Raw genomic sequence first — 17,003 nt, 5'->3', positions numbered from 1 at the left:
ATGACTAAAGGCTCAGTGACAATGTCAAGAAATGAGTAGTACTTTCTTTGTACCTAGGCTGACACGAACTGGCAGAGGCAGCTTGTTGTCTATCCACTCCCTATGATCAATTTGTTTCTTAATAGTAGAACACTGATTTACCTGGGACCACTAGGTATCCAGCTGAAAAGACCACATTTTTGAGACTTACTTATCACTCAAGATGCAATGAGGTATCAGCAGAAGTGCTGAGTGGGAGGTGGGGAAAAGCTCTTTCAAAAAGGTCAACTCCAGTGGAAAATGTGCCCCTTGGTTCTCCCTCCCCTCTTCTTGCCTGGAACATGGACCTGATGGCTGGAGCACAAGTAGCCATTCTGGACCATGAGGATTCTTGAGGATAGAAACCAATTTCAAAAGATGGCAGAACAGAGGGTAGGAGCTGTAGTCCTGATAATCATGAGGCCAATTTTCTACTAGCCTTGAACTCCTTATTTCTCCTTCAACTGAGAGAAAAAGATACCTCTGTCTTGTGTCAGCCTGTTATTTGAGCTTTCTTTTCTCTGCAGTCAATCCTAATCTTGTGATAAGACTTTCTCGTGTGTTACCAAAAATTGAAACACAGCTTGGGTTTGTTTCCAGTCGTTGGAGGCAAACTGTGTCTTTAATGAAGGAAAAATATAGGAAAGAGTCCACACGCCAAGAGAATAACGGGTCCCTCAAGAGGCAGCTCAGGTATCAGCTCAGATAATTTTTTTAAATCTACCTTTATGCCAATAGGAAAGTTGTTTGTGAAATGATTTTTCATGCTACTTTAAACCTCACAAGGAATCAAGGAATGTTTCTTTTTTCTTTCTTTGTTTTTTTTTTTTTTTGTTTGAGACAGAGTCTCGCTCTGTCCCCCAGGTTGGAGTGCAGTGGCGCGATCTCAGCTCACTGCAAGCTCCGCCTCCCGGGTTTACGCCATTCTCCTGCCTCAACCTCCTGAGTAACTGGGACTACAGGCGCCCGCCACCACGCCCAGCTAATTTTTTGTAATTGTAGTAGAGACGGGGTTTCACCGTGTTAGCCAGGATGGTCTCGATCTCCTGACCTCTCACAAGGAATGTTTCTAAAGTTAATTGTCTTCCTTTGATGCAGGAAATGTCCAGAAGAATGTTCTCAGTTCAAGGCACTGATCCAGCAATTACGATGCCAGAGTCTGACTTTTGAAAACATAGGCAGCCAGGCGCAGTGGCTCATGCCTGTAATCTCAGCACTTTGGGAGGGCGAGGCAGGCGGATCACAAGGTCAGGAGATCAAGACCATCTTGGCTAACACGGTGAAACTCCATTTCTACTGAAAATACAAAAACTTAGCCGGGCATTGTGGCGTGCCCCTTTAATCCCAGCTACTTGTGAGGCTGAGGCAGGAGAATCGCTTGAACCCAGGAGGTGGAGATTGCAGTGAGCCGAAATTGTGCCACTGTGCTCCAGCCTGGGTGACAGAGCGAGATTCTGCCTCAAAAACAAAGAAACAAACACATAGGCACTGAATTCTGACCTGGGCAGGCTTAGTAAGATAATTACCATTCTGGGTTATAGCTCCCACCCAATATTCTGCAAGTACGCGTAGTTTATTTTTCCTACCTGCGCATACGCTCACTGGTAGACCTTTAACTGAGCATCTACTATTTCCAGTGTGGATTTGGGGATTTTTGTTTTTCAACAATATTTTCCACTTGGTATTGGACTATTGGATTCTAAAACATGTACCTGATTGTATTCATACATCACTCAGGCCCATCTTCTTATCTTGATCAACGAATCTTACTGAATCTGTATTTCAGAAGCACTTCTGGAGGACACAAGGTGACCCGCTAATTTTCACTTCTCTGAGATTTGCACATTTGGCAGCTGAGGGTGTTAGCATGAGCCTCTTCGGAGTTTCCAGAAGCTGCCCAGTTTCACCCAGCACCTCGTCATTTGTTTCAGTGGCTCAGGTGAAACCAGAAGCATTTGTTTTAAAATCCTTCTTGCCAGGTTTTGTTTGCTAAGCCTGGTGTGTTTCGTTACTAATTCAATAATGCCGTGACGGCAGAGCCCGGTGCTTTTTCTGTACTGGGTTTGGTGGCATGTTGCCCGGAAGTACCTGGGGGCCACTGCTGCCACAGGGACAATGCTGAGTGGGAAAGGTCATGGGAGATACACTCTATTAATGTGGTCAGAGTGCCTCTCCAAGAACAAAGCATGACCCCTCACAGGAGCGTGAAAGCAGCCAGCCCTCTCTTTACAGGTCGCGTTTTAAGCTTATCCTTCTGAAGTATAAACAGTCAAATTCCTTGGGAGCAAGTGCAGTCTTTTCTGTGTTGCTTGCAGAATCTCTCACACTGCAGCTTTAATAAAAGCCAGGAGTACTTTTCTTTAGCCACATCTAGATGTATTTGTGTTTTGGGATTGGTTCGCAGGGCTGTGGGAGGGGGTTAATTGTGGGCTGGTTTTTTTTTTTTTTCTTTTGTTATTATTGGATAACACCATTATTTTTTCCCCACCTGGTACTGGCACATATTAACACACATTTTAAGATAAAGTAGTTCCTGTAAGCTGCTGCAATCATAGTCATTTGCAAACCCAAAGCTTGATAAACCTGAAATATTTAAAACAATGTTGTTATTATTAGCCAGTGAAGACCGAGCTCTCCAGACTTAGGACTACCTGAAACTTCTTCCTGTACCTCTTGCCACATTTTCCTTGTTCCTCTTAACCTAGAGAGTATACAGAACTTCTAGGGGGTTCTAGTAACTACTAATGGGCTACACACAGTACTTTTGTGTTAATAGGTTTGGCTTTCTCTCCAGCTTTTTAAACAGTGTTGTATTGCTGGTATTTACATTCCTATCATTTGCCCTCTGGCAAGGTTTTGTTTTTCTATAATCATTTTCTCATTTTAAATTCATTTGGTAAGTGAATTTCCAAAAACCCTCAACTCTGCTGGGTTTGTTTTGGTTTTGGGCACCTCTGATTTATAAAGATCATTCTGGATACTGGTCAGGGTCATACTTCTTCAGGGGATATGAAGGCATTTGATTAGTAGCCTGTGGGTCAGTCTGCTTTCCAGTGTATATTTCTTGCTGTTGGAATCATAGAAATAAATCCAATTTGCTTAATTGAGATACTTCAATCCTCCTCCTAAGTCAGTTGTCACATGTCCCATCAATGTCCTACTTTGACATTGTTCATATCGTTGTGAGAGTAACTAAATATGCAAGGTTTAGGAATAACCTTTGGGATATTCTATTTTATTTGCTTTAGGAATTAGAAAATTCAATCTAAGCTTTATAAAAGTCTTTGCTACCTCATAAACAAACCATGCTTAAATTCCAGTCTCTAAGTGAAGTCATACAACATGTTTCTTTGTTGTACCAGGTACCAGATCCTTTGGTGGGTCCTAGCTGTGGAGTCTGCAGGAGCAGATGTGACTAGAGAAGAACCTAGTGCTTTAAGCAGTGATGATTTTGTTGAATTAAGGAAACAGACTAAAAAGGATTTCAAAATAGGAACCAGAGAATAAATGGTTTAAGAACAGAATACAGGGAAGCAGTAAATGTAGGGAAATAGCAAACTTATTTCAAGAAAGTGAAAAATATTTCCAATACTCTCTACCAAAGTAGCCTCCTCATGATAGCAATAATAGTAGTAATCACTTTAGTTACTGCATCACTTATCAACTTCTTTAGTTTCAACTCTGATAAATAGTTATGTCCCCATCAAGTAATCTTAACCTTAACTCTGTGTCTGTTCTAAACGCTACTTTTATTCTCATTTTATTTCATTTTTTAAAACTTTGTATCTTGAAAACAAAAAAAATCAAACTTATAGAAAAGTGGAGATAAGAGTAAAATAAACTGAAAATATTCTCACTTAAGATTCATCAGGTGTTAGCATTTTGCACATTTGTGTTTGCCTTCCATAGAAGATAGACAGATGATAGATAGGTAGATAGATTGACGGATGGGTAGGTGTACATATGGAATAACATAAAATAGAAGCTAGATAAATAGATAGCTCTCTCTCTCCATTTATACGTGTGTGTGTGTATATACTATTAGAGCATATATATGTGTGTGTATATGTATTCTCTGATAGTATTATCTTTGTTTGAAAATCCTTCTAAACAAATAATTGTTTTAGAAAATCATATTATGGTGTGGTATTCTATGCTTTCATACTGAACATAATTTTTGAATGCAGATTTTCACACACATTCTGTATTTTCGTTTCATAATAAAAACCAAAACAACTAGCATTGTGAATTATAGAGCTCCCTTTATATGTCAGTGGATGTCTTAATAACCTTTAATAATATCACAAATTTAATTATAATGTTTAAATATATAAAAAATACCTTTATGACCATGTTGTTTAAAATTTCACACTAAGACAATCTCAACAGAGAAGACAGGAAAAGCTATGAACAGAAAATTGACGGAAGAGGGAACCCCGAAAACCATCGAAAATGAAAAGATGTTCAATTTGTCAGTAATTAGAGAAACACAAATTAAAACAATAGTGAGCTATTACTCTGCACCTGTTATGTTAGCAAAATGTTAAAACTAGATAATGCCAAGTGTCCTTGTCATAGCTGAGTGGACCAAGGCACAGAGCAGCCCACATATAAAGCTGCTGGCCACAGAGGTGGTATCTCATTTGACTCAGAAAGATGGGCTGGAAAAATCGTATTTGTCTCTTGGAAATCTGTATTTAGCACATTTTAAAACAAACACGTTCGGAAGGAGAATAAACATCAGGGACCCAGGCTAGGGCAGGGCCTGAGGCCAGAGCAATGCCAATGGGCCTCAGTGCCCCAAGTGATAAGGAGGAGCTTTGGGCAGGTGAAGGAGCCAAGAGCCTTGGAAGAACAGAGCTGCAGCAGAGTGATGTGTGAAGACCAGTAGAGATGCCGACACACATACCACGGGGCAGAGAGCGGAAAGGGATTCGTCTCAGTTCCTGCCAGCCTCCCAGTTCTGGCTCACTGATGCCTGGGGGATTTCCAGTTCTCTTTGGAGGAGCAGTAATTGGAGGTATAGGGGAGGAGGAGATACAAGAAAAAGGATGAAGGCCTTCGAAATTCCAAAGGAAAATGACTTCAGAGATTTGTTTGTTTGTTTTGCTGCTAAAAACAGAGACAGAGTCTCCCTCTGTTGCCAAGCTGGAGTGCAGTCGCGTGATCTCAGCTCACTGCAGCCTTGACCTCCCAGGCTCAAGCAATCCTCCTGCCTCAGCCTCCCGAGTAGCTGGGACCACCGGCGTGCACCACCATGTCTAGCTAATTGTTTGTTTGTTTGATTTTTTTTTTTTTTTTTTTGTAGAGATGGGGTCTATTGCCCAGGCTAGTCTCAAAATCCTGAGCTCAAGTGATCCACCTGCCTCAGCCTCCCAAAGTGCTGGGAGTAAAAGTGTGAGCCATGGTCAGAGATTCTTGTACCTTGCCAACCAATCAATCAAGTGTGAGGGTATAAAGACATTTTCAGAGATACAATGAAAACAAAAGCCACCCTAAAACATCAAATGCACCTGGAGTTTTCCTGATATCCTTTTGTAACATGCCAGCATTTTGTCAAAATCACTGAAGTTCTTCTGAAGTGATAAGTCAACAAATGGGTGATATTGAAAAGTGAATTAAAACACAGATTTCACACCAGCCAGTCATTAGTCCCTATTCATACAGTGTTGTAGGTCCTCATTCAAAGGCATTGAGAAATCAGAATATTCCAAGCATGGAAGGCAAAAAGACATGGACCAGATTGGCTTTCAGAGAGTAAACAGAACAGTCTGGGAGCCAGACATGAAAGGAGAACTGCTAAGAAGTCCCAGGGCGTGACAAGGCCTGTAATAGCAGAGGTGGACCCCAGTACAGGGGAGGCACAGAAGAGGTCGCTCAGACTCCACCTGGGAGAGTCACTAGCGAGGTGGTCAGTGTGGGCCAGGTGTTGGAAGATAAAAGGGGAGGCAGATTGGGATGGAAGTTAATGGTGCTGGGGTGAGGAACAGTCAGATTGAGAAGCTTTTTAATAGTAGCAGCATCTGCAGGGCAAGGAAGCGTAAAATGGTATGTAATTCAGGATTCTGAAATGTGGGCAGTGAAGAGTAGAATGGGAGGCTGAGGGTGAAGGCAGGGGGCACGGTCAGCAACAGCAAATGCAAAATAACTTCAGGGAAGGGAACTTCCGTGAGAAAAGGTAGGCTGGCTGGAGGCGATCCGAAGCAAGCGATGAGGACTCTCCCGAGCAGGAAAGCACCACCCACTTGCCTTGCATGGATATGCTGACCCTGGGTGGCCCAGACCTACCTAATGTCAGTCGGGTTGGGGAGGAAGGAGAGGGGGCATCCCCAAATCTACATCCACAGGATTCCTATGCAGCCAACATTTGGGAATTAATACTGAAGGCAGGAGTGTTAACATGGGTAGGGAAACGCAATACTAACAGAATCCTAAATCAATGACTACTTAGCAAATAGAACATCTGTATTTACAAGTCCAAAGTGTTAACATAACTATTTCAAACAGATTGCTAGAAACAAAAATAAATGGGACAGTGCCTTGGAAATATATCAGATAGAATATGACTGGTGATACAGTCCTGAAAAAGAAGACAAGGCTGGGGGTTTTGCAGAAGATTGAAATTGTTCATGACATTAATCATGGTAGATTCCCAGAGGGGGTGAAATTTTATGGACAGGTGGAATGTGATCCATCTTACTAAGGAAGTAAAACTATTCTTGCCTTGAAGGTAATGTTTAAAGTCAAAGAATTTTTAATTAGGTTCGGAGTTTTTAAAAAGAATTTTTAATTTACAAATGAGATTGAGTTAAAGAATCATTTTCTGCAGCAGAAACAACAGGATTTTTTTAAAAATCTATTTTAAATTGCATAAAAAGCATCTTAAAGTAATCAGATAAGTTGAGCCATAAGTAAATGGATATTTAAAGATCTTATTAAAATATTCTACCTGATTTAGTTATTATTCTGACCCTATATAGCAATTCACAGGGTGTTGTTTCAATTAAATGGCTCTAAGATTATCATTTAAAAACAAAAAGTGTAACTCTCCGATTTGCAGCTCTCCGCACTCACTCTGTGACTGGAAGGTGGGGCTGGTTTGACAATGCTTCCAGTTAGGGTCTCTTAAGTGATTTGCATGTTATTAACCTGGATAGCCACTAATAGGGCTTCGCTTCCTCGATTTCATCCACAGCCCTGGCTCATATAAAAAAGAGTTCTTCAGGAGAGCGGAAAAATCAGAGCACTTCCACTATCGGTGAAATGTGTAGAAAGATAGCAGAAGCTACCCTCCTCAAAAAAAATGATGAGTTTGATGAAAAGAAATTAACAAGCTGTGTGGGTGTGCGGCACATGATCAGCCATGCTTGCTAAGTCTGTCTGTTGGTTGTTGCTATGGCTACGAAAAGCCAGTGGAACCCAATGAGCTGTCTGCAGCAGTGCTGAGAGGACCAGCCATTTTACTGATGGAAAACAGTGTGGCACATTCTGCTGAACTTCACCCTGGAAGAAGCCTCTTTTATACATCTGTTCAGGGAAGAGAGAAGCAATGGGCATGTTAGTATACGACGATCACAGCCACGCAGGCCTGCAAGCTGCCGTTTGGACAGGCTGTTGACTGCTGTTCCAATTAGCTGATTGGAGAATGTGGAATGCAGAGTGATAATGCTGTGTATCTGCTATCAGGCAGCAGCAAAGGTTTTTGTCTTGGGCAGGCAAAGCTTTCCCTGCAGTATTATCTCAGCAGCTTCCTAGCTGCTTACCCTGGAAACGAGGGATCCAAACGGAGGGTGTTGCCCTCTGCTAAGGCTGGTCCTGTGCGTGGTTGTAGCGTATGAGCGGCAGGTCTGAAAAAGCAGGTGTGTGCTGGGACGGGCACTGGACTGGAACGCAGGCGGACGCTCTCGGGTTTACCTGCTTCCTGTTAACAGATTGTGGGCTCCCAGGGCATATGTCTGCACGCTGAGGCCGAGGCGGAAAAGGGGCTTGCTGGGCAGCCCACTGCACTGACAGAGGTAAGCTTTTTTGACCTTTTTGAAAGCGCAGCATAAAAATAACTGGGGCAAAACTTGGCCTGAAAGGTTTACATGGATTGTGTGATTTGGATTTACCAAACAAACACACACAGACACACACACACAGACACACACATTTCTAGAAAATAGTATCAGAGACATAGAGTGGTTTCAATGAATTTTGGTTCTAGCAATTGGAAGATAAAAAACAGTACCGATATGCTTTGGGGTTTAAAGCCAGTGTTTGCTGTTTGAACAGACTACGATAGCTTGTTCTGAACCGTCTTCACAGCCAGCAACATTTCTCCCTTGTGAACAATGGATTCTTTTGTGACCTGCACTTTGACTTGTATTCAGAGAACTACATGAAAAAGCAGTGGCACATAAACTGTGAAGCATTTCTTTTTAAGCCTCGTAAATGATTTATTTAACTCTTAACACACCTACGTACACATTTAAATTAAAGAATGCTGTTCTCTATGTAGGTCATAATAGCCAGTGGATTTTGTACTTGCTTACCCTGGACTGAGTGTCCTGGTGTCCTGTTTGATTTTGCTGGGGTAGTTGTAAAGCAAACAGTGTAGGTATTGGAAGCTGTTCACACCTCCTTTCCGAGTATCTGCATGCCTTGCTGGCCCAGAGCACAAGACCCCTATTGTGCTCCCCCGGCTCAGAATCCAAGGAAAGAAAGGAAGTGAAGTCTCAGCATTGAGTTGTAGGACAGCTGAGGTATGTGGCAGTAAAACTTCTTTTCTTGCACAGTTTTTCTCACAAGCAGATAGGTTTCAGAGAGAGAGAGTGAACCCCAAAATGCCACACACCTCATACAAATGTGCGCTCATACTTGCAGCAAATGTTTGCTGTCCGTTGCTTCATAATAACAGCACAGACCCTGAATTGCAGGAGGAATTGCCTTGTAGTGAGTATTCCCTTGATTTATAGTCTCTTAGGAACAAAGCTATTACTGTGGACTGAAACTGGTCAGTCAAATCAAAATCCCTGGTAAGGAAATGACCGAGTAAGGATCAGATTCTGTTTCAGCAACATTTCAGCTTTACCCAGGTCAGTTCTTTGGTTATTTTGTTGTTTTGTTACCAAAAATGTCAGATCACTTATAATACTATTGAAAATATTTAATAAAAATGTTTGGTCGAAAACTTTGAATAAAACTCCTGTCTCCAAAAGATGGAATCTACCATGAAATTTAAAATAAGTAGTAACTGAGATCTACTTCTAAGAAGTTTATTTTTATTTGCTACCTTTTTCCTCAAAAATCTGGATGACACAAGAGTCTCTTTAGAATTTTAAATATAATTTTCACTGATAGATATGAGCATGAACCACCTGTTTCACAGATGTAGCAATGTTAATATGTCCTACGATAAGAGAATACTAAAGCATAGGAGAATAGTTTTCAAAACTTTTGTTCTAAATGTCAAAATAGTCAAACTATAAAGACACAGACTAAGAATCTCAGTGGAGTGGACCACATTCAAACGTTTAATGATAAGTGTATGCCTATGTGGGTCATGGCGGGTAAAATGGTGAGGTGACGGCCTTGTACTTCATTATGTTTAACATTCAAAGGAAAACTAAATGAACAGACTTAATTCTGAGTCCAATTCTATGAGTAAAAATATCAGCTAAGTAAGTGATTCTATATGAGCTGAATGAAAGGTAGAGAAAATCTCTCTCCAGTTTAATTTCCTTCAAAGCTTTACATTGCCAAAGGATTCCTTAGAATTGACACAGTGCAAAGACCTACAGCAAGCACCTGATTTCCTATTAATTTTTCTTGGGGGAGCCTTTAGAACAATGAGGCGTAGAAATATCCAGGGCACACCTGACTGCTGCGTCTGTTGCCTTGATGGTGGCACCAGGTGAGACAAGACCCTTAGCCCATGGGAAGAATGGCACACACTTAATACTTGTGCAATTTCTTTCCTATGTTTGTATCCTTTTGAGATGACTTGCTATAAAAAGATGAGCATTTGAAGTTCAATTCTGCATAGCGCATCTACATGGTTAATAATTCAACAATTTTGAGAACCAGATTCAGAGACATAATCTCTATCTTTCAAGACTTAGCACCTCTGCTTATGGCTATTTTTAGACCCTTATTTTCTGCCACTTTCCAACTCTTCTGGCAATATCAAATATTCTGGAATTTCCAAAACACACTATATCAGACTTTTTTTTTGTTTTTGCAAATGCAATGCCCCCTGAAGAGTCATTTCCTTTAAACCTCCCCTGCAGTGACAGCTGCTTTCATAGCCCTTCAAGTCCAGCTCAGACCTCCCCCCACAAACTGTCCCCCACCCTGTTTGGCTGTATCTGAATCTTACTTCTGACTTTCTGTCTACTGCACCATATTGCATTTGTCTCTGTTCACAGCCTTCCAGAGCTTTCCTGGTCTCTGATTCTAAAGCACTTTGTCCAGTGTCCAGAATTTGGCATTCAGACATTGTACTGGTAACTTCAGACTTCAATATTTTCCTGTTAGTTACTGTAAACATACACTTGACCTAGAAATAAAGTCCTAATACTGCCTTTTCTCAAAGAAATGCAAAACATTCGAAAAACAATGAGGCTGTCATTGTTCTGCTTTGAAAATATGGCTTCAGGACCCCAATTTAATGAAAGCTACAATGGTCCTATAATAGTTCCAAATTTCCTGAGGGAAAATTTTACAATGTATGTTTTAAAGAAAACAACTTGAATGTTTTAGTAGATGGATAATAGTATTTTTCTATCCATAGCTATTATAAAATGTATAGAAAAATCCCTATTACAAATTTGTTTATGGAATCAGACTATTTAAAACTAACGCTGAATTGATGATGATTAGCAGCCAATTATAACGTAAGACACTTATGAAGTTGTTTTTCATGCTGAAACCAGGAGAAAGTAAAAGTTGTGAACTGGAAAGAGATTAAATAATTGAAACGAAGTCTACAATAGCAGCATTTCTTTTAATGTTCCTAAATAAACCTAAAAGGTGACTGGAAATCACTAGTCATGTTACACTAGTTGTGTTACCCTACAACTTGAGTACCTGGGTAAGGGAGAGAATATTCTCTTAGTGTCACACTTGATATAGATATAGGTTTGGTTATAGATACTTCCTACCCTCTGTTCTATATTAGATAACATTATTACTATTTTTTAAATAAGCCTGATTTCAGTAGCCTTTTTATGAAAAAACTACCACAATCAAAAATAAAAATGTACCCATAATTTTATGAAGAAGTTATACATAATTCCTTGTCTTTAAGATATCTGTGTTGAAAGCAAAAGTTCTAATTAATGCAGTATGAAATTTTGCATATAGAGTAGAACTGATGAGGAAGTTTAAAATGTCCTGATGTTTGGAATGAGAAAGTGAAATATTTAGGAAATTATTTAAATTCATATTTCTAGACATTATGGCATTCATTCCAGCATTGAGTTTTCCAATAAAAGTAAGATAAATAGCAATTCTTAATTATCATGCTGTCCTTTAAAGCTTTATTTTGGCTATCTTCCAGCTGATTTTAGTGTACAGCATGCTATAATTAAATAATAGCTAAAGTTGGAATTGGTTCTATTCATCTTAAGGACTAATCATGTTTAATCAATTATTTTAAATTGTATGTAGTAATTAGATTTCAGAAACCATGGTTTTGTAATATGCCTGGACTGTTTCTAACATTTTCTATTTTAAGTCACTTATAATGTTTTTAAAGGCCTCAGTTATGTCTAACTACATTGATAGCGTAATGAAATGAGTTGCACTAGGATTGTATAAAGAAGAATTGTGATATATGATTGTGTTAGATAACTTTCTGCAAGTTCCTCAAACTAACAATTTAATTATGGATATGCTTATTAAATTCTAAACTGCTCCTGTCAAGTGGAAAAATACAGATAAACGTTTTCAAAATATGTTTTTCTGTATTATTTCTGACAAACTCAAGATGTACATGTAGTTAAAACGAAATGCTTCTGTAACTGTTGAGTTCTGAATATTGGCAAATAAGAATTTCAGCTTAAGTTCAATTAAGATGCTATTTGCTGAATAAATGGCAAGGAACCAGCAAAGACGGGTTTTCATTTTGGTGTTTTGCAACGTGATATATCCATATGGAATTCTACCACACTTTACTATACCCTGGCCTTCAAAACTGAAATATACTAGTTTACCAAGTAGGAATTTTGGCCAAAAACAGCAGTGGTTTCCTCTTCCCTATACAGGTGAGGCATACATAAGTTCAGCATTAAATTCTGTTCTTAGAGAAGCATTATTTGATCAAAAATTCAGAAAGCTTTCACTTTCCTGAATCCAATCAAGGGTCTTACTTTCAAAGAAAATTTTCCCACCTCAAAAACACAAAAACAAAATAAAAAAGAAAGAAAACAAAAAGCCCTGGTAATGTTCTCATTATAGTTTCTCATTTCTCTTTATATATTCATATTATAGTTTAGGGAAATTTATTTGTAATAAAGAACATTATTTGAAAGTTTCAGTGATTTTTTTTCTGCTCATTTATACTGTTGCCTGCTTATTAAATTTTTAATTTTTAAAATTCAGTTAGAAATTCAGTTTTTCTCTCTTCCCTCTGAGATGTTTTCCCGGTGGTTAAAGTAAATTACAAATCTTATCGTGAATTATATCCTCTGCTTTGCGTGGGAGAGTTCATCCAATCCGTTATTAGAAATAATTCTTCTTTTCAGGTTCCTTGTCCTAGTACATTTTTTCTGGAATAGTTGAATTTGAGGACAGGGGCAACATAAACCCATCAAGTTCCAAATCTTCTGATGTTCTATTCAATTCAGCATCCCTCAGAGACTAATATAGCTGCAAGGATCAGCTGCAAGGAGTCCAATGAACTATAGCAAAAATAGGCTTCCGGCCAAGAGCTGTGCCACTTGTGAAGATCCTGTAAGAGTACAAGCATGGGATGCTGTGAAGAATGGCAAGTGTTTTAAGTGCACAGAAAAAAAAACATTCAAATGAGATTTTAGCTATGTTGGAGAAAATTTCTTGGTATAAATGTTCATGCTAGTCGCCTCTAAGCAGAAGTCCCTGTACTTACTTCCCGCCGAGGACAGCCAGCTCCTCGGAGGCACTGAGTCCTCTGAAGAGGTGACACCAGAGAGGCCACAGCCTGGCTAGTGGAAACACACTTCATTAAGCCTTCGGCTGCATGGAGAATCCTCTTCCACCTATTGAGAGGAGTCAGCGACTTCTGCCTCATTGGGTCTTTTTAGTACCAGATCTTTATACTTCATACAGGTTGCCTACACTTTATGCCACCAAACGATGAAAGTTTAAGAAAGCAACACTCAGCTGCTTACAGTGAGCCTTTTTGGTAGATTATCAAGATGCCTTTACACCTAATTATTTCAGTTCTCTGTGCTAAAGTTAACAAGGGAAAGGAGATTAGATAACAATAACCTCAGCTGTTCTTGTGCTAACTGTGTCATCTGGTGCGGGGTCTGAGCGCTTTCCAAAACTCGTACATTTAACCTGTCAGATGTATTCTTGCACTATAGTAAATACTATGTATTTTGATTTGCTCAATATCTCAAAATCTAGGTTTCACAATTTTTACAGCATAGTATTACTAGTAGTGAAGATGAAAATTGTGTAACTACTTGGTTGCTCTGCTACAGTGTGAATAGACCGGTGTTGTGTGATGTACCTAGAGCACCAGGCTTAAACCAGTTTATGCAAAGGGAGGTCAGGAGAGTGGTGAATGGCAAGAGAATGGAAAAAGGTACAGGTTACTTCTGCAGAGCAAAAGTTACAGGGAAAATCAACTCGCTTTAGAATGGCAGCCGGAACAGACAGGCCCTCAGCAAACAGGTCAACATACTACATATTCAGTCAGTATTTGCTGAATGAATGAAAGGCTTACAGCAATCAGATGTTCCCCGGTGTTGTGCTAATGCTAACACAGGATGAGAAAATGCTCTTTGAATTTAGAGATAAAGTGACAATTCAGACATTTTTCTGATTTTTTTTTTAAATCATAAAGGAGGAGAAAAAATACATGAAAATTTTAAAAAGGCCATTATTAAAAATATATAGATATATAGTCTCCCTGGTGAGAAGCACTATACTTTAACAATTATATAAGACAGAAATATTACCAGAAGCATAGATAAAGCTCAAATGCAGCACATCATGTAGTGAATAATTCAGAAGATAAGAAAAACTGATTTCTAATCTCTACTTTTTTTAAAGCCTCTTGGTACAGTCACATTCATCAAGAAATATAATCAACCTAAAGAGTTAAAATTTTCTTTTTTAAAATAAGAAAGAAAAGTTATAAAATGGAAGATCTTTATTTTAAGGCTTTAGAATATAGTTGAACAGAGAGTTCAAGATAGAAAGAGGTATCAGTCTGGGAAGATCTTTTCAAGTTAAAAAAAACCATAGAAGCTGCAAGACCTTATATAGTCAATCAAAATATCTGCTTCTGATTTACTCAAGAAAACAATAGAAACCTATTAACTAGTTTCAATCAACTACGCAAAAGATTATTCAAAAAAATGTTCAATTTGTTCACTCCAAAAGATATTGATAATAATAATAATTTATATAGATTTTACTCTGTACTAGCTACTATCCCAAGAGTTTTATGTATATTAACTTTTAATGAAAAATCTGGAAAATCACAAAATCTACAATACCAAATACTAAAAAGTAGGGACTTTTAAGGACATTTATATTGGAATTTCTCAGAAACATTTTCTGCAATCTTAAATTATTTCCCAGAGAGGGAGTTAACAAATGTCACATTTAATCACTTTGTCTTAGATGCTCCGATACCACTTTACATATTGTATTATTTTTATATCATGTTAATGAAGTTTTTTGACATGTCCAATCTTCCCATGTGAAAGTGACCTCCATGAGAGAGCCATGTTATTTACGTGTTTTTACCCATCATCTTACCATGTCCACTACCAAGACTGAATGAAGGATGGGTGAATAACTAGGCCAAGTAGGTTACTGTAATAAATAAAATTTACACCCGAGGAAAGGGACGTGTGAAAGCAATGTAAACTGTGTGTAATTCCATGTGACTTTCATCATGAGAAAACTAATCTGGTCTACATATCTTTAAATGTTTGTTTTGTTATGGATTCTTTGTTTGTTTTTGGTTAGTGTGCTTTTTGGGTAAAACACTAAGCTAAATATCAAAGCAACCCTTTCTAAGTCATCGAGACTTTTTCAACAGAGGAAACCATGACGTAACCAAAAATGATTTGGCTCATTTAAACCACTTGTAGAATTTTTCCTCAGAATTTAACCTTTTGAACAACTTAACTACATATGAGTTATGTCTGACAGTTAAAATAATAAAAATATGAGAAGGCATTTCTTTGTCAGAGAAACCATATCTGTTTTGCGAAAAGGGCTTTCTTAGGGCAATAACTCAGATGACTGATAATATATCCTGAATTCTTTCACACTCACTTTATTTAGAAACATAACTTTTTATATGATATGTGTTCTGAAATCTGATTATATCACTCACTGACTTCCTTTCCACCATAGATTTATGTTACAAGACTAATATAACTCATTTATATAATGATTAATATGGCTTTTTTAATTAAAAAAGTCTTCCTTCTAACGTGTGCCAAGGAGTTTGACTACATTTTAAATTAATTTTTAGATTTATTGGCAGAAGAGCAGAATTACCATCACCCTCATGTTATAAAAGCAAATGACAATCAAAGCCATAAATAATATAGTTTAGTTTGAAAAACCACCTTCCTGTTGACCCGAAGTCCCAAATGTCCTGTCAGTGCTTTATATTGATAGTTATCTGGTAAAATGATTGGATCTATGTATTACTATGTGGCATAATATTACATCATAATGATTTTCAACCCTAAGCTTGTGCTTCCTTTGAAGATCGAATTAGGAAAACATACCCTTAAAACTGTGCCTCACCTTTTTTGGATATGGTATTTAATTTTGCAACTGTCAAGAACAAAAAGATTATGATCGTAAAATTACGTTTTCTGGGGAATGTTCCGTTTATGAATTGCCTCATTCCCAGGCTCCTCAGTCATGGTATTGTATTCTGCCTTTAGCCCAGCCTGTGAGGAGAGGTGTTGGATTTGCACGGTGCAGAAAAGGCCTGAGAGGAGGACAGAACAGGAGCTTAAGGACAGGACCCAGAATGACTCTGGCCCTTTAAGTATGTGTTACCAATGGGATCACTCAACCGCTAGAGCTTGTGAGTTCAGTAGGAATTAGGAAAAGTGTTGCTTTGAAATTCAATTGTTTCTATTTCCAACCAAAAGCAAAGCACTGGAGAAATCTGCATACACTCTAGTTAACCCCTCACAGAGTGAAAGAGCATTTTATTTGGTCAGCAAAACAGAATGGCCGCTTGTTGATTAACATGGAGAAATATCACCCCTTTAAAGGTCAGATTATTAATTTGTCAGTGCATTCTCTTGGGAAATCAGAATTTCATCTGGCAAGTGTCATGACAGGTGACTAACGATTTTTAAGACTCTCACCAAACTATATCTGCCCAACAAACAGATCAGTACCATGAGTTCCTAACTGCCAAGTGGCCCACAGTATCTGGAGTTTCCCTTCCTGGTAGATGGGCTTGAGCAGGCAATGAGGAGTTCTCTGCTCTCCTCTTCCAGACCTTGAAGACTGTCGTCCCATTTGTTAGTATGTTAATGTAAGTTAGCTGATGTGTCCTTTCTAATTTGTTTGGTATTGAAAGGATGGTCTTGATAGGGAAAGTAGAAAATGAGAAAGACCTAAGTTCTGGGTAAAAACATAACGACTGGCCAGACCCAACTGTGGATGTCGAAGTTGTAACTGTATATTGAAGAAATGATACTTGCATTTTCATATCATTTACTTATTCATTTGTTACACATCCATCAGGGACCTCCTATGTGTTTAGAGTGGCGGAAAAGATGAGAAAATGAGCCAGGAAGTCA

General features: G+C 38.6%; 1 protein-coding gene across 47 annotated transcripts in view; it reads left to right on the top strand.

Annotated features, from left to right (window-relative positions):
• The first annotated feature begins 7,198 nt into the window (after window positions 1-7,198).
• Window positions 7,199-17,003, top strand: part of SORBS2 (sorbin and SH3 domain containing 2) — a 228,439-nt gene continuing 218,634 nt past the window's right edge. For 45 of the 47 annotated variants that reach the window (XM_033215897.1, XM_033215896.1, XM_033215883.1 and 42 more), the window contains exon 1: window positions 7,199-8,033. The gene's annotated coding sequence lies outside the window, so the exon portion shown is untranslated. Of the gene's footprint in view, window positions 8,034-10,427; window positions 10,506-17,003 lie in introns of all 47 variants that reach the window. The other 2 variants (XM_033215863.1, XM_033215910.1) reach the window with 2 other exon arrangements.

Source organism: Trachypithecus francoisi, unplaced genomic scaffold (assembly GCF_009764315.1).
Source record: "Trachypithecus francoisi isolate TF-2019V2 unplaced genomic scaffold, Tfra_2.0 Lachesis_group1, whole genome shotgun sequence".
Lineage (NCBI taxonomy): Eukaryota > Metazoa > Chordata > Mammalia > Primates > Cercopithecidae > Trachypithecus > Trachypithecus francoisi.
Note: the sequence above shows the minus strand (reverse complement) of the source record. Positions and strands in the feature narration are given on the sequence as shown.